At 50.1% G+C, this 27,761-nt stretch overlaps 1 long non-coding RNA gene and 1 pseudogene across 1 annotated transcript; both read left to right on the forward strand.

Annotated features, from left to right (window-relative positions):
* The first annotated feature begins 9,608 nt into the window (after positions 1 to 9,608).
* LOC121134772 lies at positions 9,609 to 15,091 on the forward strand. Its single transcript, XR_005871996.1, has 4 exons — positions 9,609 to 9,856; positions 11,668 to 11,907; positions 12,017 to 12,180; positions 14,785 to 15,091. It is a non-coding gene; the product is annotated as an uncharacterized LOC121134772 (long non-coding RNA).
* A 4,383-nt stretch (positions 15,092 to 19,474) lies between these two features.
* LOC101832400 lies at positions 19,475 to 21,460 on the forward strand (annotated as a pseudogene).
* The last annotated feature ends 6,301 nt before the right edge of the window (positions 21,461 to 27,761 follow it).

Here is a 27,761-nt window from a genome sequence, read left to right on the forward strand (position 1 = left end):
GTTCTGAGAGAAACCTTAATTGCCTCTCTGTCCAGATGAGAGAAACCTTGATTGCCTCTCTGTCCAGATGAGAGAAACCTCGTTCTGAGCCCCAGCCTCATTTAAATTACCCAATCAGGGTCCCGTAACTAGGCTTCTCGCTTCTGTACTGCGCTTTTTGCTATAAAAGAACCCCTGAGTCCCCAGCTCGGGGCTCTCAGTTCCCGAGACTGAGATGCCCCGGGTACCCGTGTATTATCAATAAAGCCTCTTGCTGTTGCATCCAAGCTCGTGGTCTTGGTGTTCCTTGGGTTCGGGTCTCCCTCCCGTGAAAGTCCCCCGCTTGGGGTCTTTCACGATACTGACTGGTGTTGGTGGTACCAGAAGGCACTCTGCATGCTACCAAAGGAGAAAGGTAAACACCAACCCAGCTACAACCCCTACCATCTACAGTATTGATCTGACTGCATGTTATGCTGGTGGGATAGTAACACAAACGTTGTGGGCGTAACCAACCAGTCTGATTGGATTCAGGGCCCACTCTATGAGATGCCAACCAGTCTGATTGGATTCAGTGCCCATTCTAGGAGATGGAACCCATGCCTGACATTGCTCAGGTGTCCAAGGACATGAGCATAGACATGGGCCATGGGCCTATGGGGAAACCAAATGCTATTGTTCTGATAAACATGCATAGCACTAAAAATGGCTCCGGGCAAAGATTACCCTGTATGCACAGATCTGTGTCTCACTCAGTCATCATAGAGTAACTTCCCCTTGCCCTACAGCTAGCAGAGAGACCCAGCGTTGGACAATGTGCAGTTAAAGGCTTTGAACCACTCGGCCCTAAAGGGGATGGATGTCGCGTCTGCTGCGCGGCCTGTGTCCGAGAACGTGCGGAGGGTGTCGGGGATTGACAACACAGAGACTCGTTCAACGATGTAAAGAAAACTTTAAGCAGGCCCCAAAAAGGTTCAAGAAAACTTCCTAAGAAAGGCCCCACCAGAGAAGCTTCTGCTCTCTCTTCTCCCCTGGCTGGTTCTGCTCTGACCCCAGAAACTGATCTGGGCGTGGCAGAAGGGGGGGTTAGTCTTTGGACAAGGTCGAGGTCAGGGTGGTTTCTGTGGGCAGGCCTTTTCCAGGAACTTAATGCCCCCAGGCATTGTATTGTTTTTAGTAAACATTGTCTTACAGCTGCCTACTCCCAGGCAGAAGGGGAAGTGGGTCTCTGCTCAAGGTCTGGTGTTCCCACAGATGGATTCATCAGTCCCTCTCCTCACAGCTCAGGCAGCTGGGTGGACTAAGAGGCAGGAAGACTGTAAGAGCCAGAGGGATGGAGGACACCTCAGAAAGTGTCTTCCAGACACGTCGGGACCAGAACATATATGAACTCAAGAAGAGTGTGGCAACAGATCCAAGTCAAATGGGGTCCCAGAGCTGAGAGGGAAGTGGACAAGATCTCTATACCCAACCAAGAAGTTATCTGCAATTGATAACTGTTTGCAAAAGAAAAGTCAGATTTAGCTGGGCGTTGGTGGCGCACGCCTTTAATCCCAGCACTTGGGAGGCAGAGGCAGGCAGATCTCTGTGAGTTCGAGGCCAGCTTGGTCTACAGAGTTCCAGGACAGCCTCCAAAACAATACAGAGAAACCCTGTCTCGAAAAACCAAAAAAAAAAAAAAAAAAAAAAAAAAGAAAAGAAAAGTCAGATTTATCTACTGGAGTCTCACTGGCTTCCGGAAACCACAGGCAAGGGTAGACATCCTGCCAACCCAAATACACTCAGTGGTACTTTTGTAGATCTTTAAAAATTTCATACTGTTTTTTGGGAGCTTTAAAAAAAATCGTACCAGTCTTTGGCTTTATAGTATTGTTTCCGATTTTGCGGTCCCCCCCCCGTGTGTATTTCTTGTGCTTTAAAATTCTTTTAAAAATTTGAGAGAGAGAAGCTGTGTGGGTAGAGAGGTGGGGTGGATCTAGAAATTGACGGCGGAGGGGAAACTGTGATCGGAATATAATGTATGAATTTCAATGAAAAAAATCTTTCAACAATCCTCTAAAAAGTCTAACAACATAGGGAAAATGTAAGAATGGGTGCTAAAAACAAGTCAGTGATTGAAATCAAAAGACTAATGAAAGAAATCAGAGCTGTAAAGTGACTGATACTCCGTGTTCCTTTGGAAACTCAAGAAAGGAAGATCCATGCAGCTGCTTGCGTAGGACCATGTATGGCTTACGCCACCCCAGCAATTCATCACAGCACGGCGCTGTAGCGGGGTTCACGCGCGAACACCCGTGTCCCCGCCTCTCCGGCACGGTACAAAACAGCCCTGACACTGGAACACATGTACCCACGCAACCGCCACGCGGCACCACGGCTCATTAGTGTGGCATAGCTTGCCTGTGACACGCTTGTCTACAGTGCGCCGGGATGGCCCGCATGTGAACACGCAGTGCTGTTGGCGTGGCTCATGTATAAACATTCATGCACACCCCATGACAACGCAGTGTCAGGGTCTGGGTCATGGGTGAGCACATACGCCCATTCCACCACGCTATGGTGCCAATGGTAAGTAAGGCTCGCTGGGTGGGACTATGGCAGCATGGCGGAATAGCGCGGCCCAGACTCCCATCTGACCGTGAAGATGTGCCCACGCCAGCACCGCGTGACGGTGCAACTCTCAAGTGCGTGTGCGTGACCAAGCTGTCGCGGCACAGGCTCGCGTCACAGCGCGGCAGCGCAGCTCACACGTGACAACGCAGAGCCGTGTTGTTGCTATTACTGCGCAGTGGCTCGTCTCGGCTCACGTGTGGACACGTGTGCCGGTGCTCTGCCACACGGGGCCGTGCAGTGGAGCGGCTTGCAACGGAGCACGCATGCCTGTTCTGCCAAGCTTGGGCAAGCACCGCCAGTCTAGTGGAACACATACGCCCGCCAATGATGCCGCTGCGGGGCTCCGTGTGTGAGCACACTGCCCTCACTACTGCAGAACGACGTCATGGCACGTAACTGTGTGACAACCTGTTGCTCACACAACCAAGGTGGGCAGCGCTGCGGACTGGCTTGCATGTGGACGAGCGTGACCACAGCTCTACCGCCCGGCACAAGAAGCGCAGCGTAGCAACACGGCTTATGTGTGAACACGCGCGTCTGCACCACTGTGGTGTGGCTCCGTGGCATGCATGGCCCTGCACGCAACGGTGGTGAACAGTTCGTGTGCCGACAAGCACGACCGTGCGGCGTGGCCCTGTGGCGGTTCACGTGTGACGCATGCGTGTCCTTGCTGTCCCAGCATGGTGCTACAGAAAGGTTTGCATTCGAACACTCGTGCCCCTGCTGCCACAGCGTGGCACCGTGTCAGAATGCCGTGGCACACCTCGCCCATGACACAGTGACACGGTGTGTCAGCACAGCTCATGCGGAAGCAGGCGCGAACACACATGCCCGCAGTACAGACGCACAGAACCATGGCGCGGCACTGAGGCACGGATCTTGTGGACATGCGCAGTCACGCTGTGGCATGAAACTGCAGCGCTCCAGTTACAGCAAGCTACAGCAGGATAGGGGTGCGGCTTAAATGCGAGCATGCGTGTCTACCCCGTGACAGTGTGGTGCTGCGCCCTTGTCATGGAGTATGTGTGTGCAGCACAGTCTGTGTGTGACTAAGCATGTGGAGGAGTGGTTTTCGTGTGAAATGCACACACAACCGTATGGTGTAGTCCGCTTGTTCATCATGTGAGTGAGCACACAGGTTCACCCAGCCGCACCAAGTGCAGATCCATGCCCCCATAGGGGCTCGCTAAATATGTGTGCCAATGCCACTATAGTACAGTGTTGGCGGCATGGATCACAGGTGCTCATGCTGACACAGAATACTGCAGGAAGTACAGATCATGTGTGAACATGTATACCCACGCCACCAGGCTAAACAGCTATGGCGCATATTTCATGTGACATGTATGACAATGCTGCAGTAACACTATACCACGGCACGGCTCTCATGTGGATACGTATGAGTGTGCCACCACGGGGTGGTGTCACAATGCCATGGCATGGTGTGGCATGAGAACGGATTTGTGCCCGGGATACCATGAGGTGATGCCGGCATGGTACTCTGGAATGGCGCCACAGCGTGGCTCATGCGTGAACACGCATGCCCGTGGCTCCGTGATACAGCTGCATGACAGGCAGCGTGTAATCACAAGTATTGTCACCTGCATTTTATAATGCAGCGATGTGGGTTACACGTGAACACGCAAGCCCCACTCAGTCATGGCATGTCTCTGCGGCACAGATCGCGTGTGCACACACACACACACCCATGTCACCGCGGCATAGCACCATGGTACAGGGTCATGGCATGATCATGATGTTCATGTGAGTGTTTGTGCTTACGACATCTTGAAATGACAATGCAGCATTGCACCCTGACATATGTGACACATATACAAACATGTGTGACCATGCGGCCGTTTAATGATCTCATGTTAAGCTGAAGAATGTGGGCGTGCATGCTCACGCCTCTGTAGCAAGGGGCTGAGGCGTATCTCAAGTATAACATGCATGCCTGTGCCTATGCGACACAGTGCTAGGGTGCAGCTGGCTCGCGAGCACGCATTCCCATGATGCCACGTTACACCCCCACCGTGTGGCTGGCGTGTGAAAATGTGTGCCGTGGCGTGGCTTGTGAGCCAACACATGTGAAAGCGTCGCCATGGCACCACAGTATGCTACGGCTCACGTGTGAACACGTGTAGCCACACTACTGGAGCGTCACGTCACAACACGGTCCGTGTCTGATCACACGCGATCATACCACCATGGCTTGGATCACATGTGGCCATGACATGATGCTACAGTACAGCTTGCACGTGAACATGGCTGCTCACACATGCACACGCGTGTTCACGCCGTCGGGGCACAGTGCAGAAGTGAGGCTTATGCGTGATCTTGCGTGCGCGCATGACACTGGCCCAGCACCGCGGCCTGACGTGCGCGCGCACGAACGCCTGTGCTCCTGATGTGGCGGGGCGCGCCACTACACTGGGGTCTGAGAGCGAGCGCGAGTAACCATGTTACCTTAAGTATGGGTGCGCCTCGCATGTGAACACACATTTTCCCACACCAGTGCTATGAGGGGTGCAGGGCAGCTCACATGTGAACACGCGTGCCCGTGCTTCTAAGGACCACGGAGTGGCTCGCAGGGGAGTTGGCCTGCCCTTATCTACAGATCTGTCTCAGTGCTGCAGCATGGTGCGGTTGACAGACCCGTTCGCGTGCCTGCTGTATGCCAATGCCGCCACACGGTGGCAGGACACACCTGCTTACGGGCTGCTGGTGGCCTGACTTCACCACACGGCGACGCGGGCACGCCTGTTTGTGGGGCTGCTGTGGCCACACGGCGCGCACGGTCACACCTGTTTGTGCCCGAGCTGTCCCAGCGCTGTCGTGAAGCACGGGTTCACCCGTTAGAACGTTTGCTGTGCCCCGCTTGCCAACACAGGCCTGTTTGAATGGACGCGGAACCCCCGCGCCGCCGCCACGAGGTGGCGCAGCTGCACAGGCTTGTGTGCCTGCTGAGTCCCATGGCCAGCTCCTTATGGCTCGGGCACGCACCTGATGCGTGCACACCGCGCCTCACCGTCCCAGACGGCGGCCCGCACTCGCCCGCATTCAGGCGTTTTATGCCTCGCCCTTACGATGTGGGAGCACGAGCAAACCTGTTTGTGCCCCTGCTGCACTGCGCTGCCACCGTGGGTAGCCGGGGGAGGCCTGTTGGCACCTGCCGTGTCTCAGTGCTGCCTGCCATGTGTGGCCTTGACATGCCCGTTCTCCAACACGCTGGGTCCCATTGCTGCCGTGTGGCGCCACGGGCTGCTTGCTTGTATTCCTGCTATGTCCCCCACTGCCGCGTGGGCTAGCCATGTCCACTGCCTCCACGCAGATGTGCTGGCACACCTCTTTGTGAGCCTGCTGTGTCCCAGGACTGCCCCGTGGAAGCATGGGCGTGGCTGTGTGAGGACCTGCTATGCCCGAGTGCTTATGTGATTGGCACATCTGCCAAGTCCGAAGACTGCTGTGTGGTGGCTTAGACACACCCCTTCACGCCATTGCCATCTCCTAGTGCTGCCTTGGGCAGGGCGGGCATTTGCTGTTTATTGTCCTGGCATCGCCATCTTGTGATACAGGCGCGTCTTTTGGTGCGTTTGTCACCCGGGCACACCCGTTCACACCTCTCCCAAGGCTCGACAGCACCACACGGTGCCATGTCCACCCCTCACGCACCTGTCACGCCCCATCACTGACACTCGGTGGCACAGGCAGACCTGTTTGCACACCAGGTGTGCTGGCGTGGTTGGCGCAGGCGTGCAACGGTTTACGTGCCCTTGCCGTGTCCAGGAGACGCCGCCCACGTGGCAGCGTGGGCACGGCGGTTTGCGTGTCTCCACAGGCAAGGCAGGCAAAGCTCCCGCTCCCGAGGGTTTCCTGGCACCGTCACCTGGTAGAGTGTCACACCTTCAGTGCTATGCAGCGGCACCGCGGGCACGGATGTCTATGCCCTACCGTCCTCCAGCGCCAACACGCCACAGTTGAGGATGCACCCATTTGTGCAGCTGCCCCTCCAAGCACCGCCACATGGTGGCATGGACAAACCTGGTGGCAGGGAACACCTGCTTGCAATGCCTCCCCTGCCCTAGAACGGCCACATGGCGGCACGGGCGTGCCTGTTAGCGTTCTGTACCGGGGTTGTCATGAGACGTGCCATGACCAAGAGCCACCAAACACACCGGGATGGGCATGCCTCTTTCCGTGTGGCGACCCATCTGTTTATATGCCTGCCACGGTCCAGGGCTGCCTGGTTGCACACCCACGGTGTCGCAGGGCTGCTAGTGGGGCACTGGGGGATACCTGTTTACATGCCTGCATTTGTCCCGCGGCCGTGTCATGCTATTACTGCCATGCCCGTTCATGTGCCTGCCGTGTCCGCTACCACCGCTCGGTGCCCTTGATACGCTTGTCTGCACGCTTCTTACGTCCCAGCTTCAGCACTTGCCAGCCAGGGGAGGCTTGCTTACATGATTGCATGTCCCTATGTCCTCCCGGGGTGGCCTGGACACGTCTGCTCGCATGCTTTCCATGTTCCAATGCCGCCATGTCCCAGCATCGCCCAACGTGACCAGGCTCAGAAAAGGCATGCGGGCCACCCTGCCCATGCAGCTCTTGGAGACGGCACGTGGGCCGACACATCCACGGCCCTCTGTGTGACTGGGGTTGGAAACGCCGTGTGCAATGCCGCGAGCGTCAGCGTGCCCACGTGGGCCTCATTGGGTCCAGTTAAGCAGCGGCTTGGGGGCCAGCAGGCCCACACACCTTCTGGTATGAACAGCTCAGAATCCACATGCGGGGCCGACAAGCCTGTGCAGCCCCCTACATGACCAGCCTCACACACGGCGTGTGGGTCAGTGTGACTGTGACACCACTACGTCCCCGCTATATGACGAGGTCTGGGGAAAGCGTCTGGGCCAATGGCTCTGCAGGGTTGGAGCCTGGCGCTAAAGGCTGTGTTAGCCTTGCTGCGCTTAAGAATAACAAAGGTCCTGAGGAGACCTGCTGATATGCGCTTGGTGATATTCCCAGATAACAGGTTTTTTGAAAGTAGATGATGTGAGTATTCTCCTGGAAGTGAAATAGGGCCTTGTAACTGCTATAAATGAATACGATGATCCTCCTGGGATGACATTTGTAAGAGAGGGTTGCCCTGAGTGTGTACGTAAGGGCCACCCAAAATGTTTTGGAGTCACAAAGATCAGAAACAAACAGGACCTTTTTTTTTAAAACTTCTTTTTAAAATTTAAATTAGAAACAAGCTGGCTTCACATGTCAATCCCAGCTCCCTCTCCTTCCCCTCCTCCCCTGACTCCCCAACCCCTCCTCTCCTCCATCCTACCCCCCCTCGCTCTCCAGGGAGGGTGAGGCCCTCCATGGGGATGATATGATAGACTTTGGAGATCTCAGAACCTTTTATATGCCCAGATATGTGGAATCTTCCCACTGAAGGCAAATGGGTCGCAAGACTTCAGATTGGAAAAGATTAGACCATCAATAGGGCTCTACGGTGTCCTAGAACCCTCAAGGGAAACATTCCTATGGGGATGTTAAGGCAAGAGCTATGTAATCAAGCCCCCAGACAAAGAGACGCTGAATCAAGGTACTTCTTGTTGGAAGCACGACACAGATAGACCTCCTTTTTCTCAGTGGAACATGGGCCTACCAATGCCTTCCTCCTAAACGGATGAGCTCTCGACTGTAGTATATATACAGCTCAATGTAACGAATCTCTCATTTTACCAGTTGAGGCCACCTGGCAGGGTTAAAAGAGCTTCCTTTCTCATCCCCTTGGCAATGGGAGTGGGACTACAGCTGATACAGGATTGGATGCTGGAAGAACACTGTCTTTAGAAATACAGTGCAATAATCTCTGCAACCCAGCTATAAAGGACAAGGGGCAGATGTCTGAAGCATTAGAAACAATACAGACCATGTGGAACCCTTCACTGAAATACTTCTCCAGACGGGAAGAGGCCTAAACCCATTAACAGTGGAGAAGGGACTCATTGCATTCTTATATCAAGAATGCTGTTATTACGCTAATAAACCAGTTATAGTCAGAGACACGGCTAAGAAGAAGGAAGAAAGAGCACTAAAAACTTCCGGGGTTCCTGGGATACCTACTGAAATCGGAAAATTTGGCTGATATATTTAGCAGGGTCTTTCCTCCTGATCAGTTTGAGTCTCTTATTGGACCCTGTGTCCTAAACTGTCCAATTTGGTTCATGATCTACTGTGTAGAAGCCACAAACGATATTGACTTCTGAACCTGCTCATTAGGTAGCACAGCAGACATCTGGCTCCCGACAGTTCAGAATTCCAAAGTTGGAGCCTTTATATGAAGTTAAAAAGCTCTGAAAATGGAGGGCAGAAGAAGAAGAAGAAGAAGAAGAAGAAGAAGAAGAAGAAGAAGAAGAAGGAGGAGGAGGAGGAGGAGGAGGAGGAGGAGGAGGAGGAGGAGGAGGAGGAGGAGGAGGAGGAGGAGGAGGAGGAGGAGGAGGAGGAGGAGGAGGAGGAGGAGGAGAAGGAGGAGAAGAAGAAGAAGAGAAGGAGGAGGAGGAAGAAGAAGAAGGAAAAGAAGTAGAAGAAGAAGAAGTAGAAGAAGAAGAGGAAGAAAGAAAAGAAAAAACCAGCAAGCTTTACCATTAATCCCGAGGAACAAACTTCCTCGGGAAACAACAGGCTATGTTAGGAGTAAGGAAACATAATGAGGCTCCGTCACAGATCTGAGACAGCAGAGCTAACGCTGAACTTCTGACTTCCGCTGTGATCTCGTGCCCCTTCCTCTCTTCTGAGAAGTGCAGCGTCTGCTCTGGAGACATGGGCACCATCAATATCCACACAGACAGCACCACTTGTCTCCTAGAGGCCAAACTGTCTTAACCCGTTTGTACATCCGGCGTGTTCAGGACGACCACACGGTGGCCTGGGTACTCCGGTTTGCAAACCTGCCATGTCCCGGAGATACCACTCGGTGGACTGGGCTCCCTGCTCACGTGACTGCCGTGTTCCAGGGCCGCCACACGGCAGCCTGTGCTGCCGCATGGTGGCCTGGGAATGCTTGTTTACACACCTTCCCTGTTGCAGCGTCACCACGTGGCTGTCTGGGCACACTTGCTTTTAAGTCTCCAGTGTCCCAGGAACCATCATTTGGCCGCTTGGGCACACCATGTTGGTACACTTGCTGTGTGCCGGTGCTGCCATTCGGTGGCATCGGAATGCAACTTTGCATACCCGCCAGCACCACCTGCCCCGGTGTCACCACAAGGTAGACCGGACACGCCTGTTCACACGCAAACCTTGTCTTGGCACTGACTTGTGGCAGTGTGGGCTTGCCTGTTCGCATGCCTGCCTGGTCCCATCCCCACCGCTCGGCAGCACCGGCCCCGCCTGATCGCATGCTTCCTGTTTCCCAGCAGCACCGTCCCGGTGAAAGCCTGCGCATGCCTCTCCACACTCTCGCTGTGTCCCAGAGGCACCACAAAGCCGACTGGGAATGCCTGTCTGCATGCCTGTCATATCTCAGGGCTACTATGCTGTGGGCCCTTGTCCCAATGCTGCAAAAGTAATGCCTGCAGCGTCCCTGCGCCACCACGTAGGGGCCTTGACGCTCCTTTTCACAGGCGTGCTGTGCCCAGAACGGCCACACGGTGGCCTCAGCAAGCCTTTCCACATGCCCGCCATCTCCTAACTGCCGGTCCAGATCCATCCGTTCGCGTGCAGCCGTGTGCCAACGCCACTGTGTGGCTGCCTGGGGATGCCAGTGTGCACACCTGTGTGTGTCCCAGGGCCACCACGTGGTGACCTAGGCACGCCTGTTATTGGTGTGTCCGGGACTGTCGCGTCTAAGTGGTGCCATTCAGCCGAGCAGACACCCCTGTTTGCAGATGAGCCACGCCCCTACACTGCCATCTGTTTGCAAGCCTGCTGTGTCTGAAAATCACCATCTAGCCGAACAGGGGTGCCTGTTTGCGCGCGGCCACGTCCCGTCCCAGCACTCCCTGTGCTGTGTCCTGGTGGTGACACACGGTGGCACTGTCACACGCGTTCGCAAGCGATCGCTGTTGCAGCACCATCACACAGCAGGCAGGCTGGCATGCCTGGTCACAGTCCTGACCTGTCCCTGCACTAAATACAGCTCAGTGATGGCAGCGCGTACTCAGCCTTTGCAGGGCTTCCTTTTGCAGCACGGAGAAGGCAGCCATCTTTCTTTCTTTGGAAGGAGAGGGGAAGGAAAGGGAAAGAAAAAGAGAAATGAGAACAGAGAGGAAGGGAGAAAGAAAGAGGAGGAGGGGGAATAAAAGGAAGGAGAAGCAGGAAAATCGAGAGGAAAGGAAAAGGGAGGGAAATGTCCAATGCATCCTCATGAGGTGTTTTCTCCCGCTTGCGTTTTGTGTACATGGTTCGTTCTCCCTTCCTTCCTTCCTTCCTTCCTTCCTTCCTTCCTTCCTTCCTTCCTTCCTTCCTTCCTTCCTTCCTTCCTTCCTTCCTTCCTTCCTTCCTTCCTTCCTTCCTTCCTTCCTTCCTTCCTTCCTTCCTTCCTTCCTGCCTGCCTGCCTGCCTGCCTGCCTGCCTGCCTGCCTGCCTGCCTGCCTGCCTGCCTGCCTGCCTGCCTTCCTCTGTCTCTCTGTCTCTCTCTTTCTGCTTTGTTATTTGTTCTGTTACTCTTGTGTTTCTTTCTTTTTTTTTTTTTTTTAGACAGGGTGGGACTATGTAGCCCTGGCTGCTTTGGGATTATGTAGATCATGCTATCCTCAAACTCACAGAAATCTGTTTGCCTCTGTCTCTTAAGTGCTGGGATTAAAGGTGACATTCAGCGCCGTGACACCCAGCTTTCCGTGGTGCCGAAGGTTGAATCCAGGGTCTTGTGAATGCTAGGTAATTCCTCTACCACTGAGCTGTAGTGCCAGCTCCGTAAATAATTTTAAGTATAGGCTGTAACTGTTAACTAACTCCAAACAAACAAACAAACAAACAGATATGCTCATTCTACTGTGTGGTAGCCCAAGTTTAAGGCAGGTCTGGGCTGCACACTGAAGCATTATTTTGAAAGAAAGCACCCTCCCCTCATCCCCTCAGGGCCTGGCAATGTGGTTTAGACGCTAAAGGTGGCTGCTGCCAAGTCTGACAACCTGAGTTCGAGCCCCAGGGATAGGCGTGGAAGAAGAGAACTGACTCCTGTTTTAAAATACAAGTAAGTAAAGTGCACCCGCACAGAGCACGTGCCACAGACTGTTCACCAGTGGAAATCGCAGGACCGGAGGCTGCTCAGGGTGATGCCAAGGACGAGCCTGCGCTGCTGCGGACTGTACAGACTGGGTGTGTGCCCCACACTGGGCTTTCCCTAACCGTTTTCTTCAGTAAACAACTAGGTTATGGCAGCATTTTTACTTTACGTATTTTTGGCTTTCTGCTTCTTTTGTAATAGCGTGTAACTTCCAACGTATCTGCATCCCACCCGATTGAACCTCGATGGGCAACCGCAGCGCCCTCTGCTGGGCCATTCTGCATGCCCTCGTCTCCTCTCACCTGGGGACAACCGGCGAAAGAAAGGGTAACTGGACCCATTGAACGGCCCTGCTTAGTTTCCAGGTTCGTTCTCAGCCTCTCGCAAGACTGTATAAGACAAAGACAAGCAAGAACACTTTATATATGACGTTTTGGTAAACGCTCTCCCCGTCCCCCCGCCTTGCCCCCCCCCCCCCTGCCTCGCCCCGCTTTGGAACTGGAGACTAATCCCAGCGCCCCGAGCAAGCTTTCTACCACTCAGCTAAATCCCAGCTACTTTAAATTTCGTTAGACTTGCGTTCTTTAAATATTTTCAGTAAAGTTCCCCGCGATTTTGACGAGGCAAGTGTGCAGACGGCGTGGTTAGAAGTGTCTACACACTTTGCCAGTGGTCTAGTTAAAGTGATTACGCAGGTGGCCAAACACCAAGGAGGACAGAAATCAGTGAAGAGATGTGAAGAATCAATCTGGAACCACAAACAATCGAGAAAAAGCCAAAGGACATTGATGAGTATGGAACAAGTGCTAAAATGAATGAGATTTAATGAGTTCAGTCTCTTAAAAGCTATTTAAATGCCGTTTAAGGCACAGAATAGGAACTGTGAAATGTTTTAACGTTGTGTTGAAACAATGAATAGGAAATAAGTTTTTAAAATGCATAATACTGGAAAGGAAAACACTTTTGATGCCTCTGGCTGCACATAGAATAGGAATATCATAATCTGAACATTCTACAGAGCTTTAAAATGTATAGACAACTTTTAATGCACCTTAAATGCATATGGGGTAACGTCCAGAGGAAGTAAATGTAAATTTAGTGCAAACAAAGTCTTTCTTTTCTGCCCCTCTGCTGTCCAACTCTCCTCCCCCAAAATATATCCGCATCTTCAGCTGTTTCGCCTGGGTTGGTAAATTAATTTTAATTAGGAAATAATAACCCTTTTAGTACCTCATGTCTAACAGTTTAATGACTTGCTTCAGTTCAATCATAACACTACCTTCAAGCTGAGGTATCTTGGAGAAGAAAAAAATGTTCGCAAACCTATGACTTCGGCTCTTGGGAACTAGGGGCGGGAGGCACAGAGGTCCACAGCCAGTGGTAAATACACAGTGACTTTGAGGCCAGCCTGGACTATGCGAAGCCCTGTCTGTAAAAGAAATCACGTTTAGGAGCTGGGGAGCTTCAGCATAGGATGCTGTTCCTTCCCGAGGACCTGATTTCGGTTGTCAGCGCTCACATGGCAGCTCGCAACACTCTGCAGCTTCAGTCTTGGGGAGCTGACACCCTCCGAGTTCCGGCCTACGTGGCCACCAGGTATACAGGTGTTGTATGTACACACATACAGGCAGACGCTAACAGGCGGAAAAAAAATAAGTAAATCTTTAAAAAAATCTCATGTGAAAATAGTTCTACATGTTTTGCATATGTACGTGTATATGTGTGTTCAGGAACCTGTACACGTGGAGGCCACTGAGTATTTTCTTTAGAAATTTTAAATAATTAATTCATCTTATACCCCAATCACAGCTTCCTTCCCTCCTCCCCTCCCAACCCTGGCCCCCCTCCCCCACCTCAATCCATTCCTCCACTGTTTCTGTTCAGAAAGGGCCAGACCTCCCACGCGTATCAACGAAGCATGGCATATCAAGTTAGCTGAGATTATAAGCTCCTCCCCTTGTATTAAGGCTGGGCAAGGCAACCTGGAATGAGGAGCAGGTTCCCAAGAGCCAGCCAAAGGATTAGGGATAGCCCCTGCTCCCACTGCGGTTGTGGTCTAGGGATAGCCCCTGCTCCCACTGCGGTTGTGGTCTAGGGATAGCCCCTGCTCCCACTGCGGTTGTGATCTTTGTACGGACTCTTCTCTTGCCTCTCCCCTTGTTCTCCACGTAAGAGAGCCGGGTGCTCCCCTCATACAGAGATACCTCACCAGCTCTCAGAGGTAACCAGTTCTTACTCATCCCACCGCTGGGTCTGTCTGTCCACCGAGCTTCAGGGCTCCTGGGGTGTCCTTGCCCCCCCATCACTGTGGATCCACACGCCTCTCAAGCTGCACCTTTACACGATGCCCAACCCTTTCCAAGCCCCTATATCCACAGCAGAGCTCCCGAGAAGACTCAGCTTTTTTTTTTTCCAGCCTTTTACGATGCCCTACTCTTTCGGTAATCCCAAATGGGGAGCCATCACTCCTCTCCAGTTGCTCAACTGTTCTGCATCCTTCCCAGCCTGCCAAATTCAACCCCCCCAATACCCACAGTCCACCCAGACACAACACGAAAAATCCCCCCACCCTATATGGGGGCCCTTATCTGACACCCGCCTCCTCTCACCAGCTTCTCTCTGTGTTTCCCACTTGTATTCCTCCTCCTCCTCCTCCTCCTCCTCCTCCTCCTCCTCTTCCTCCTCCATGTTCCTGGGAAGTCTCTCAGTTTCACTCTGGAACCAAAGCATTCATTCCCAGCCCTTTAGTGGTTGCTATTCAGAGGTCATCCCTTGGAATAACAATGGCAATCACAAGACCCGCTGCCCCTGATTAAGTTGAAACTCTCCTCTTGCTACATGGATTCAACCCAGCCTATGCCTCCCCTAGCTCCAGGGGACAGAGCACAGCCCCCACCCCCGTTGTTCCTGTTTGCAGGAAGCAGCCAACGAGAGAACTCACAGGTTTCCTCTTTTTTGTCTGTCTTCAGGGTCATGAATGAATGAAGGGTTAATGACCTACAGGCCTCAGGTGAACTGAGAAGCCAGGACAGGAGATTTGACCTGACTGACACACCCGAGGAAGCTTCCCATACGGAGGTCCACGTGCCAAGCTAGTATCTGCCACGTCAGGACTGCAGTGGAGCTGACCTGCAGATGGACTCTTCCATCCTAAAGTTCCCCTTTCCTGTCCTCTAAGACCCCGAGACCCCGCACGCAAGCACACACTCGCCCTCTCGCTCCACAGAGACTGCGGCTCCTTGGTTGTTCTGATTAAAGAGTAATTCTTCTCCTGCAGATGCCGGTCTGCTCTCCTTTATCTCCACCTCGCCTCAGCCCTGGTCTTACAGGGATCGTCTAAGTGGGCATCACTCTGCAAGCACAAGTTTATTTCTGACGCTTAAAGCAACAGCTGGTTATTCAAAAAGCAAGAGCTTTGTCCAATGGGAAAAACATAAGATGCTAAATTTAATTATAGATTTTTTAATGTCAATTCGGTGAAGTGATGTTAAGAACAATCCAATACTTAAGAAAAAATGGAGTAGAAAATCAGTCATTAGTTTTTCTCTCAGGGTGTTAAATTAACCTTAGAACTTTCTTTATATATATATATATATATATATATATATATATATATATATTATTCAAATTAGAAACAAGCTTGCTTCACATGTCAATCCCAGCTCCCTCTCCCTCCCCTCCTTCTCCTCCACCAACCCCCCTCTCAGTCCCCCATCCAATACCCACTCCCTTTCCCAGGGAGGGTGAGGCCCTCCATGGTGGATCTCCAGAGTCTGTCATTTCATCCACAGCAGGGCCTAGGCCGTCCGGCACGCGTCCAGGCTGAGAGAACCTCTCTCAATGAGGGATGGGAATCCAAAGTCCATCTGTGTGCCAGGGATAAATAGATTGCCTAGGCTTCACTGACACCCACATTCAGAGGGTCTGGATCAGTCCCATGCTGATCGATCTGGGGTCCATGAGCTCCCCCTTGTTCAGGTCAGCTGTCTCTGTGGGCTTCACCAGCTGGGTCTTGACCCATTTGCTCATCACTCCCCCATCTCTGTCACTGGGTTCCAGGGGTTCAGTTCAGTGTTTAGCTGTGGGTGTCTGCCTCTGCTTCTATCAGCCACTGGATGAAGGCTCTAGGATGGCGTATAAGGCAGTCATCAATCTCATCACCACGGAGGGGCTATTAATGTAGTCTCTCCACCATTGCTTAGTTTGACAGTTAGTGAGATCTCTGGAGATCTCACTAGTGTCATCTCTCTCCCCAAACCTATGACAACTCCCTCTATTATGGTATCTCTCATCCTGTTCGCCTCTATTCTTCCCCCAACTCAAACTTCCTGCTCCCCCCATGTCCTCCTCTCCTCTCTTCTTCTCCCCCCTCTCTTTTTCCCAGATCCCTCTCCCCTTTGCTCAGGAGATCCTGCTTCATTCCTCTTCTCTGGGGTACCATGCATATCTCTCTTAGGGTCCTTACTGTTTCTCAGACTTTCTGGCAATGGGATTGTAGGCAGGCACTCCCCTTATCCATGTCTAAAATCCACATATGAGTGAGTACATACCATGTTTGTCTTTTTGTGATTGGGTTACCTCACTCAGGATGGTTTTTTTCTAGTGATGTCCATTTGCCTGCAAATTTCAAGATTCCATTTTGTTTTTTTTCTGCTGAGTAGTACTCCATTGTGTATACCACATTTTCTCTATCCACTCTTCAGTTGAGGGGCATCTAGGTTGCTTCCAGGTTCGGGCTATTACAAATAATGCTGCTATAAACACAGTGGAACATACATCTGATGGGGAAGTCCTGTGTATATGTCAATAAAGCACTGTTGGCCAATAGGAAAGCAAGACTAGGGACTAGGAGTCTAGGAGGATTCTGGGAAATGTACTGAAGAGACTGGATGCTATGTGATCTCCCAGGAGGAACGGACATGGCAGGAGTGCATCCTTGTAAAGATAAGTCCTTATAAAATTTGTATTAGTAATTATACATTAATAATCAAGTCAGAGCTAGCCGATATGAAACCGAGCAAATGGCCAACAGCTTCATAATTAATATAGTGTCTTGTGTGTTATTTGGGGGCTGAAAGTGACAACAGGGCCTAGGTGGAGGGCAGGAAGACTAAATGTTACAGACATCCTTGTTGTATGACTGTGCATCTTTTGGATATATGCCTAAGAGTGGAGTTGCTGGATCTTGTGGTAGAGTGATGCCCATTTTCCTGAGGAATCTCCATACTGATTTCCATAGTGGCTGTACGAGCCAGCACTCCCACCAGCAGTGGAGGAGCACACCCCTCTCTCCACATCCTCTCCAGCATAAATTGTCACTGGTGTTTTTGATTTTAGCCATTCTGACAGAGGTAAGATGGTATCTCAGAGTTGTTGTGGTTTGCATTTCCCGGATGGCTAAGGATGTTGAGCCATTTTTAAAAGTGTCCATCAGCCATTTTAGACTCCTCTATTGAGAATTTTCTATTTAGTTCTGTACCTCACTTTTTAATTGGATCCTTTGGATCCAGCAATTCCACTCTGAGGCATAGACCCAAAAAATGTACACTCAGACAATAAGGACATCTGTTCAACTATGTTCATAGCAGCATTATTTGTGATAGCCAGAACCTAGAAGTAACCTAGATGCCCCTCAATTGAAGAGTGGATAGAAAAAATGTGGTACATTTACACAATGGAGTACTACTCAATAGAAAAAAATGGAATCTTGAAATTTGCAGGCAAATGGATGTCACTAGAAGAAACCATCCTGAGTGAGGTAACCCAGTCACAAAAAGACAAACATGGTATATACTCACTCATATATGGATTTTAGACATGGATCAGTGGAGTGCCTGCCTACAAATCCCACTGCCAGAGAGGCCTGGAAACAGGAAGGACTCTAGGAGAGATATGCATGGTACCCCAGAGAAAGGGACTGGAACAGGATCTCCTGAGCAGATTGGGAGCATGGTGTGAGGGGAGAGGGAGCTGGGATAAAGAGAGGGAGAAAAGAGGAGGGGAGAGGAGAACATGGGGGAGCATGAAGGTTGAGTCAGTGGAAGAATAGAGGAGAGCAAGATGAGAGATACCATAATAGAGGGAGTCATTATAGGTTTTGAGGAGAGATCTGGCACTAGGGAGATTTCCAGAGATCTACAAGGATGACACCAACTGGCAATCTATGCAATAGTGGAGAGGCTACCTTAAATGCCCTCCCCCAATAATGAGGGGAGGACATTTAAGGCTACCTTATATGCCATCCTAGAGGCTTCATCCAGTGGCTGATGGAAGCAGAGGCAGACACCCACAGCTAAATTCTGAACTGAACCCCATGAACCCATGTGCAGAAAGGGAGGAGTGATGAGTAAAGGGGTCAAGATCGGACTGGAGAAACCCACAGAGACAGCTAACCTGAACAAGTGGGAGCTCTTGGACCCCAGACTGATGGCTGGGAATCCAGCCTGGGACTGATCCAGACCCCCTAAATTTGGGTGTCAGTGAGGAGGCCTAGGCAATCTGTGGGACCTTGGGTAGTAGATCAGTATTTATCCCTGGCATACAAATGGACTTTGGGTGCCCATCCCACATCGAGGGATGCTCTCTCAGCCTGGACTCTTGGGGCAGGGCCTAGATCCTGCCCTGGATGACATGACTCTGGAGATGCCCCATGGAGGGCCTCATCCTCTATGAGGGGAGGAGTGGGAATTGGGTGGGGGGTTAGGGAGGTTGGTGGGGAGCTGGGTAGGAGAGAGGGAGAAGGAGCTGGGATTGACATGTGAAGCAAGCTTGTTTATAATTTAAATAAAAAGATAAATAAAAAAGAAAATGCTTTATCACTCAAAAAAAAAAAAGAAAGAGAAAGGGCCTTCTGAAGATGATGAAGATGTGGACCCCGAAATCCAACAAGGCCAAAAAAAGAGGAGTCACATCAGGATGGCACACTGCTTCTAAAAGCAGCACTCCCAAGAAGAAAGAGGAGCCCCCTAAAAAAAAGAGTGGTCTCTGTTAAAATCAAAGAAATACAGACTGAGGAGCCTTCTGAAGACAACAGGGTGTTCTGAAGCCCGAGAAGAAGAAAGGGGAGAAGGGAACAGAGAAATTGGAGAGAAAAGCCCAAAGCCCATTTTTTTTTTTTTGGATTTTCGAGACAGGGTTTCTCTGTATTGTTTTGGAGGCTGTCCTGGAACTCCCTCGGTAGTCCAGCCTGGCCTCAAACTCACAGAGATCCGCCTGCCTCTGCCTCCCAACTGCTGGGATTAAAGGCCACCAATGCCCGGCCCTAAAGCCCAATCTTAATCAGATCTAAACTGCGTGTGGAAAAAGCATCAGTGACACAGAGTATGACACCTAGGGGACAAAAAGAAGGGGCTTTGTCTAATTACCCTACATCTGAGGAGACTCAAGCTTTTCAGAGATCCCTGGTAAACTTCTGTTTCCTATGCACGCAAGGCACCCCACTACGTATCAAGAGGGAATGACTTAATTACCAGGCCTGGACAGGAAAGGGGGAGACATTCCTCTTTCCCATCCTTTGGACTGGGAAACTTCAGGACAGGCTAGAAGACGGGAAGAGAGAGAATCCACAAATCAGGTAAGCAGACGTCACAGAACCCGCTACCAGTGGCTTGTTTTAATGGTGCCACTGCTTAAATGGCAGTCAAATGAAATGAATGCACAATGGGAATGTCCACGATTGGGGCCCCAGGATGGATTAGGGATTTTGGCCCTTGCAGAGCGGTAAGTTAGACCTCACCAAACTTAGACACGCCCTGGATGAAGTGGGCCAGATGTTTGCTGGTCAAATGAAAGAAATTTGACGTGTGGCATTCAAGGAAGACTCTCAAGACAAGACCCAAACATTGCTTTGCTCAGCAACGTGCTCCCATCGAGTGTCCGTCTTAGGGTTTGTATCGCTGCGAAGAGACACCATGACCATGGCAACTCTCACAAAGGAAAACATTTAATTGGGGGTGCTTACAGTTTCAGAGGTCTCGTCCATTGTCGTCCTGACAGGAGCGGCGTGCGGGCAGACACGGTGCCGGAGAAGGAGTTGAGACTTCTACGTCTTGATCCGCAGGCCACAGGAAGTGAATACAGTGCACACTTTGTGTAGTCTGAAGCATGAGAGACGATAAAATCAGCCTCCGCTGATAGCTGGGAAACTGGCACCCCTGAACGTGGTGGCAGTTAGGTTGCCTGGGCGATCTATGGGGCCTCTGGTAGTGGATCAGTATTTATCCCTAGTACACAAATGGACTTTGGGAGCCCATTCCACACAGAGGAATGCTCTTTCATCCTGGACACATGGGGGTGGGCCTACGCCCTGCTCCAAATGATATGGTAGACTTTGAAGATCCCCCACGGAAGGCATCACCCTCCCTGGGGAGCAGAAAGGGAATGGGTTGGGGGCTGATGTGGGGCAGGGGAGGGAGAGGGAACTGGGATTGATATGTAAAACAAGCTTGTTTCTAATTTAAATCAATAAATAAAAACAAACCAACAAACAAAAAGCCAGCCTCTACCACAACAACTTCCTGCAACAAGGTCACACCTACTCCATGAAAGCCTCACTTCCTAATTGGGCCACTCCCTATGGGGCATGTTTTCTTTTTTTTTTCTTTTTTCTTTTGGTTTTTATGAGACAGGGTTTCTCTGTATTGTTTTGGAGGCTATCGGTCCAGCCCGGCCTTGAACTCACAGAGATCCGCCTGCCTCTGCCTCCCGGGTGCTGGGATTAAAGGCGTGCGCCACCACTGCCCGGCTGCATGTTTTCTTTTAAACCACTGCTCTGTTTAATGTTTGCTGCAAAGAAGTACATGAAACCTACATACGAACAGGCAAATCTGATAGGTAAAAAAGACTCAGAAAGCAGCTATAACCATGGAGCACCCGGCTTTTAAAGTTTCACTGGACAGAGAGGGAAGCAGTTGTTGGGGATGTGATCCCAGCCTACTTTGTGAAGCCACAAAAGAAGCCCAGGAGCTGTGACAGAATACATGTATAAAGCAAGATGTCCAGACAGTACACGGTGACGTTCCACAGAAGCAATGGGAAATCACCGTGAAAGGTTCACAAAGTGGCAAATTTGGTGTTTCGTTGGCAACCAACATTGCTGCACGTGTGTTAAGACATCTGTGAGGTTGGCTTGGTTATGTAGAGCTGTCCACCAAAGGATGTGGAGTCCTGCATCCATCCATCCATGCATCCATGCATCCATGTATGCATCCATCCATCCATCCATCCATCCATCCATCCATCCATCCATCCATCTGTTGGATAGGCAGATCTGAAAGGGCAGGGATTTGCGCCTGCTATTATCAGCACACAGAAGAGTATGGTGAAAGGATGTGGAGTTCTGCATCCATCCATCCATGCATCCATGCATCCATCCATGCATCCATGCATGCACGCATTCATGCATGCATGCATCCATCCATCCATCCATGCGGTGGACAGGCACATCTGAAAGGGCAGGGATTTGTGCCTGCTATTATCAGCACACGGAAGAGTATGGCGAAAGCAGGCACTGCACTTAAATCAACAGGTGTTCCTTATGAAACAGATAGAGTAGAAGCTTCTAGCCCAGAGGCCATCGGGCCTTTTCATTCTGTGCCTCCTACTGCCTTTGGTCTTTGCAAGCAGGCAACCGAGAAGCTGATCTAAGAGAAGGGAGCTGTGGAGACCCCAGCAGGAGTGCAGACACACATTTCAGGGGCCGCACTGATCCACCAGCGCTCCTTTTCCAATTCACAAGTGGATTTTGTGACCACAGCCCTGCAAGCAAGGCTCAATTGAAATGCTAACGTTAGTTATTTTTGGAAAAAAAAAAAAACAACTTAAGGAGCAACTGGCCGAAAAGCCTTGCAGCCAAGTGAAGGGAATGGTTTCCTCAAAGCAGAGCTGGGGGTTTGTTTTGATGTCCACCTTTGTTCCGGGTTATCCTGCTTGCACTCAGGCACTGGGAGTCAGCGAGTGTTAAGGAAGTTAGGACGGCCTTTGTACTCCCTCTCAAGGTCCTATTGGCTCAGGTGACTGACTCTGTTGTGTTCATCTTTCCTCATTGGTGTCCCTGGTTAGGTGTTTCTCCTGTCAGTAGTCTCTGGGCTTAGAGGCGGGCTTGGCTCAGGGAGGAAGTGCCTGCCGCGCATGCTCATGCAGGCTGGCCTGGGCAGCAGGTGCAGCGTGACTGCTGCTTGGGTAGGCTGGCCGTAGTTTCTCCTACACTCCTTGAGCAGTCACAGAAGCATAGAAGCGGCATGATGGTGGCAGCTTGCCACTCAAGGAGCAGCCAGAGCTAAATGTCTCAGGAAGGATATCCAGGTGGTAGGGGTGCGTGGGAAGGTGGCCGCGATGCTTTCAGAGGGCCGCAGACGAGAAGCAGAAACTTCAGGGGACAGATGGGGAGGAAATAGAAACTTCAGAGGACAAAAGTGACAGGTCTCTTGACACAGGCCAGAACCAAAGCTTTAGGAAAGCCTTCGGATGCTGAGTAGGCGCAGAGGCAACGTAACGATTCACCCGAGACAGCTATTGACAACCACGCTAATGAAGTCCATTAAGAGTTTACGTCCTTTTTATTGATGGCCTGACCAAGAGCAGCTTGAGCCCCCGAAAAGTCTCTCGGTGCGCACGCTGGAGGATACAACATTTAAAAGGCAAGCCCCTCAAAGATACATCAGAGTTAGCGGAGGGCTAGGGTAACCTTGAAACGGTTATTCCTGGAGGAGCATAGTAATTATTTTAGACATAAGTTGCCAATTAGTTTGCTTAATACATCAGGACCATAGTCAAGGCCTTGGAAGTCTCAAACGTGTTGCCAAGGCAGATGTGGTCATTGGGGGTGGGGGTAGAGGGCCGAGAATTGTCTAAGCAAACACAAACAGGGTCGGAAAGGGTGGTGTTACTTCAGTCATTTCAGCAAGAAGGAACTATTCACACTCTCGATGCCACCCTTAAACTGCACTGATCTTTTGTGATCATTTGCTTAGTTCACTTTCCAAACTCCCGAATCTGACTGTTGTCAACTGTTCGCACTTTGAAAAGGGATAGGAATTCATTACATCTTTATTCCGATATGTTGTCTGGATTTACAGAGTAAGACCAAAACCACGTCTTCCTATCCTAGTATGTGCATTGGGCAATTTCCCCCCCTCTCCCTCCCTCTCTCTCCCCCCCCCCCCTCTCTCTGTGTGTGCTTGTGGACATGCTGGGAATGGAACCCAGATCTTCACACTTGTGCCCTGCTCCATCTCTAGTCCTTAAAAATGTCTCTTACTCATATCCTCCAGAGAAAGTCCCCTTGGGATGCCATGGTCTCTGGAGGCCACGTGCGCCTTTGAGCCTCCCCACAATACTGAGCATGCCTCGACCTCCTGACAAACAATTTCTTGTGCCCTGTGTGACGCTGTCTTCTGCGGATCAGTGCTGAGCAATGTTTTTTCAAGCATCATTTCAGATGCAGCTGATTTGAAAAGTTTGTGCCAGGTTGCTGTGGATGTCAGGGTGGGGGTGCAGGTGGCAGTACGAGTCCTTTGGAATGTTTCCATACACTCTCAGTTTCTCATCGCAAGGTGACCCGTGTCCCAGCGAATTCTCCACAGACAGTGTACGGACAAGTGCAATTTCACAGAAGCCAAAGTGTTAAGTCCCAAATGTCTGACGTGGCTCCAGCTTTATTTATTTGTTTGTTTATTTGTTTGTTTTTGTTGCAGGTAATGAAACTGGATAAGTGACATTTAAATGCCTGCACCCTACTTCTGGAAGATTCACTCACCAAGAAGGAATGAAGGGGGGGGCACAGTTGGTATCTCTGAAGAACGTTTCAGAAAAGTCACAAGCATGTTCTTCGCCTTCACAAGTGAGAAGGCAGGGGTAGCGTTCTTTGAGTGGCGGCCACTTCATAGGGCATGACTCTTCCAAAGGACGACCTGCTGGTGGGCAAGCTGTTTATTTTTGCCATTTATAAAAATTGAAAGTATGTTTTTTCCCATACGATATATTCTGATTATGTTTGCTGTTCTCCCCACTCCTCCCAAATCCTCCCCACTGCCCAAACCCACATCTCCTCTCTCTCTCTCTCTCTCATCAGATAACAGACAGGCATTTAAGAAAATAAAATAATAAGGCAAAATAAAAAGAAACAAGCCTGACTAGGACTAAACAAATGAACAAATAGTAAAACAAAGAGTCAAGGGAAACGCACAAGAAACACACACACACACACACACACACACACACACACACACACACACACACACACACATTAAAGACAAAAAACAAAAACCCAAACAAAGCGTTACGGGACACAAAATGGTCCCACGCTCCTTCCCCTGCTGCGTGGATCATTTCTGTTCCTTTCTCGGACCTCTTTCCACTATTTTCACAGACTCAAGTAGAGCTGCAGCTAAGTACATCCCAGCCTCTCTCCACAAATGACAGCCTCCAGGGGAGGTCACTCTGCTCCTGGTTTCCTCTTGGGCTCAGTCCGCCTGCCTCTGCTCTGACGGGGATCTTTGCCGCTAGAGGGCAGAAGAGGATCGTTTTCAGAGGAAGGAGCAGTTCCAGGTCCGGAAAATTTGCGCACAGAGTGCTTCTGAGTCTGATGACACTGGGATTTTTTCCCTTCAAATGCTAGCAGCCAGGAGGCACCCTGCCCTGCTCCTTGGTGCGAGTTTCGAGCTAGCCTGGGATTGCCCTTTGCATCCGTGCTGGTCAGCTACCACTTAGAGCAGGGGCATGTGTGGAAATAAAGAAATGAGAGCACCCCCAGGTAGATGGGGAAAAAAAATCACCGAACAGTCTTTTTAAAGTAGTCCAAGAGGAGACGATTTAACTACATCAACTGGACACAAGTCCCTACACACACTGAAGCTAGAATGGACTTCAGAGGCAGACTGACACTTTGAGTAGGGTTAATGTATGGCTTTGAATGAAGTAAACATACGTAAGGAATGCCCAGAGTAACCCATTATGTAAACACGAAGATCAAAGGAATGAACGGAACACAATATCCAGATACAAACTTAGCCACCTCCCATCACCTGACTTCTGACAAAGATGGAAAAAACAAAACAAAACAAAACAAAACACATTGACCGGGCGTTGGTGGCACATGCCTTAAATTCCAGCACTTGGGAGACAGGGGCAGACAGATCTCTGCAAGTTCGAGACCAGCCTAGTCTACAGAGCGAGTGCCAGGATTAGGCTCCAAAGCCACACAGAGAAACCCTGCCCCGAAAAAATAAACTACACATTGAAGGAAAAAGCGTCTTCCACGAAGGGTTAGAGAAACTTGGTATCTACATGCAGACGAAGGGAACTAATTCCTGATCTTTCATTCTGCACAGAAAAGCTACTTAGAGTAAAGGAACTCCTCTATATAAGGCCAGAAACTCTGAAACTATTAGAGGGAAAAGAAGGAAAACACTTCACAATATAGGCGTGAGCTAATGCCTTTGCGTTGTTGGGTATGTCATAGTTCACTCCTCGTCCAGCGCTGTCTGGGGTCTCTCCTGAAATGAGTGGGGACCTGGTAGATGCTAGCTTCTAATTCAACCAGTTGAAGTTAGCTGTCTTTGCAAGAAGGATGCGTGGAAGGACAGAAGAGCCTTACATCTGCTCCTAAAGGAGTCCAAAGTCAGCTGGGCCGCTCCAACAGACCTGGAGACTTGTCTGTAGTATTGTCTGCCTTGGGCACCTCATGCCCAGCTACAAGCCCCCTTCTCTGTCTCCCTCAGCCCTGCAGATCCTGCTGCTTTAACCCTTACTCTTCCGGCCTATGTTCTCATCGTAACATCTGCGAGCATCTGTCAGTTTTTACCCTGGGCCCTTTCCCCTTAATACGCACAGACAGTTCCTGCCTCAGTATGACACTTGTGTTCCTGGTGTCTGCCCCACGGATTCCTACTCAATATATCTGAGAGTATGCACACACTGTTTATTGCAGCACTGTTTATATAACAGTTGTGGAGATGGCCTGGGTATCCTACAACAGAAGAGCAGATAATATGGTTTAAGTTGGATCTTCAGTACAAATGGTCAGCCCTGAAAACACACATACAAGTAACCATCTACAGACTGATCAGGCTATATTTAAGAATACGTATGTATGCACATGCACATATACATACATGCCTATAACAATAACTCATTGAAAAAGAGGCCTCCAGCATAAAAGAGAACAAGGAGGGGGCGTTTAGGAAGGTTTGGGAAGGAGAAAAGGGAAGGAAGAAACTGTGGAATTATATTATAGTCTCAAAAATAAAAGAAAAAGCTACAAAAAGAGAAAGAAAACATGGTTTATGTGCAGAGTGTTTTTTTAAAATAAATTATGAAGAAGAATTAGCTTTAATTTTTGCAAGAAAATGAATATAACTGGAAATAACCCTATTATGTGAACTAAGCCAGTCTCAGAGATACATATCGTGTGCTGTTTTTATTTTTATGTACATGGGTGTTTTACGTACATATGTCTGCGCATGTCTGTGCACTAAGTGCGTGCCTTGTGCCCAAAGAAGCCAGAAGAGGGTGTTGGAGCTCCTGGAATGAACTAGAGTTTCAGATGACTGTCAGCCACTATGTGGGTGCTGGGTGTTGCACCCAGGTCCTCGCGAGAGCAATCTGTGTTCCTAACCTCCGAGAAAACTATTCCACATAATCATTACATGTTTCATCTCATAATTAGTTCCTACACTTTGCAGAGACATGTGAGAACATGTATGCTTATATTAGTGACATTAAAGCAGGAGTAAAACTGTCAGATGGAGGAAGAGGAAGAATACGAGAGATGGAGGGGGAAGGGGGGAAGAGTGTGCTCAGCGTACTGCACACACTTGTATGAGAATTACGTGCGTAGTAATAAAGATCACAGCACACAGTAACAAATAAAGTAACTTAAAAATTAACAGATATTCCGGAGGCGGAGACGCAGGCATCGGGAGTTGGAGATAAGTACCCTCAGCACTCACTTGCACTCCAAAGCCCCAGATCCCAGGGTGAGCTACTTAAGACTCTAGCTTCCCCAGCCCCCCACAGAAAACGGCTAATGTGTCATATTAGAGTGTTCCAGAATGAAAAATTGAAAAAATCTTTTAATACATGGGGCTGGCAGAGGCAACAACAAATATGAGATTAGACAGCTTCAAATTTTGTTGGTTCTTTAGTTTAAAATGTTTGTTTATTCATCCAAACCGAACTGTATGAGTGAAGTAAACACCAGAACCCTGTAAACGTGGGAATTTGGTCTACAATTTAAAAGGGATGGCATAGTGCTTGGGGGGGGGGACTCTAGAAGGGGGGGTAGTAGAGTAGGTTTTTGGTTAGTGTCCTGGATGGTCTGTCTTTTGTGGCTGTTTCCCGTGTGGTTCTGTGATCCTCTGCCTTGGCAGGGACTTCCAAAACTCTCAGCCAAATAAACTCTTAGTCTCTTAATTTGTCAGGCACTTTGATTACAGAGGCAAAAAACTAACACCCGATGCGTGTGTATATTGAACCACTGAAATGTGTACCTCGAATGTGCAGTCTTTAAGAAGATGGAAATTAGGTCACAGTTGGTATAATACTGGCTGTATGAGTGCCAGGGTTGAGTTGGAGTACCAGAGCCCAGGAGCGATAGCATGATGGCATGCCCTTGTAATCCCAGCCCTGGGGACAGGGAGACAGACCTATCATGGGAGTGCGTAGGTCAGCTAGTCTAAACCAATTTTCAAAGCCCCAGGCCAATGGTAGAGATTCAGCTGAGTTGTGGCACAAGAGGTTGAGCTCTTGTCCTCAACAAGTAAGGGCACACGGGTGACCCACTCAACACATAAACAAAACACTCAACTTGTCTCTGCCAGTAGTTTTTACGTAACAAGAAACGATCTACAAGGATTTCCAAGACGTTGACTGACAGGGCCAGCATTTACATCAGGCAGGCAGCCAGGAGTGCCAGTGAGTCAGGGCTGTGACCCTTCTGTTAGAGATC

Source organism: Mesocricetus auratus, unplaced genomic scaffold (genome assembly GCF_017639785.1).
Source record: "Mesocricetus auratus isolate SY011 unplaced genomic scaffold, BCM_Maur_2.0 Super-Scaffold_100030, whole genome shotgun sequence".
Classification (NCBI taxonomy): domain Eukaryota; kingdom Metazoa; phylum Chordata; class Mammalia; order Rodentia; family Cricetidae; genus Mesocricetus; species Mesocricetus auratus.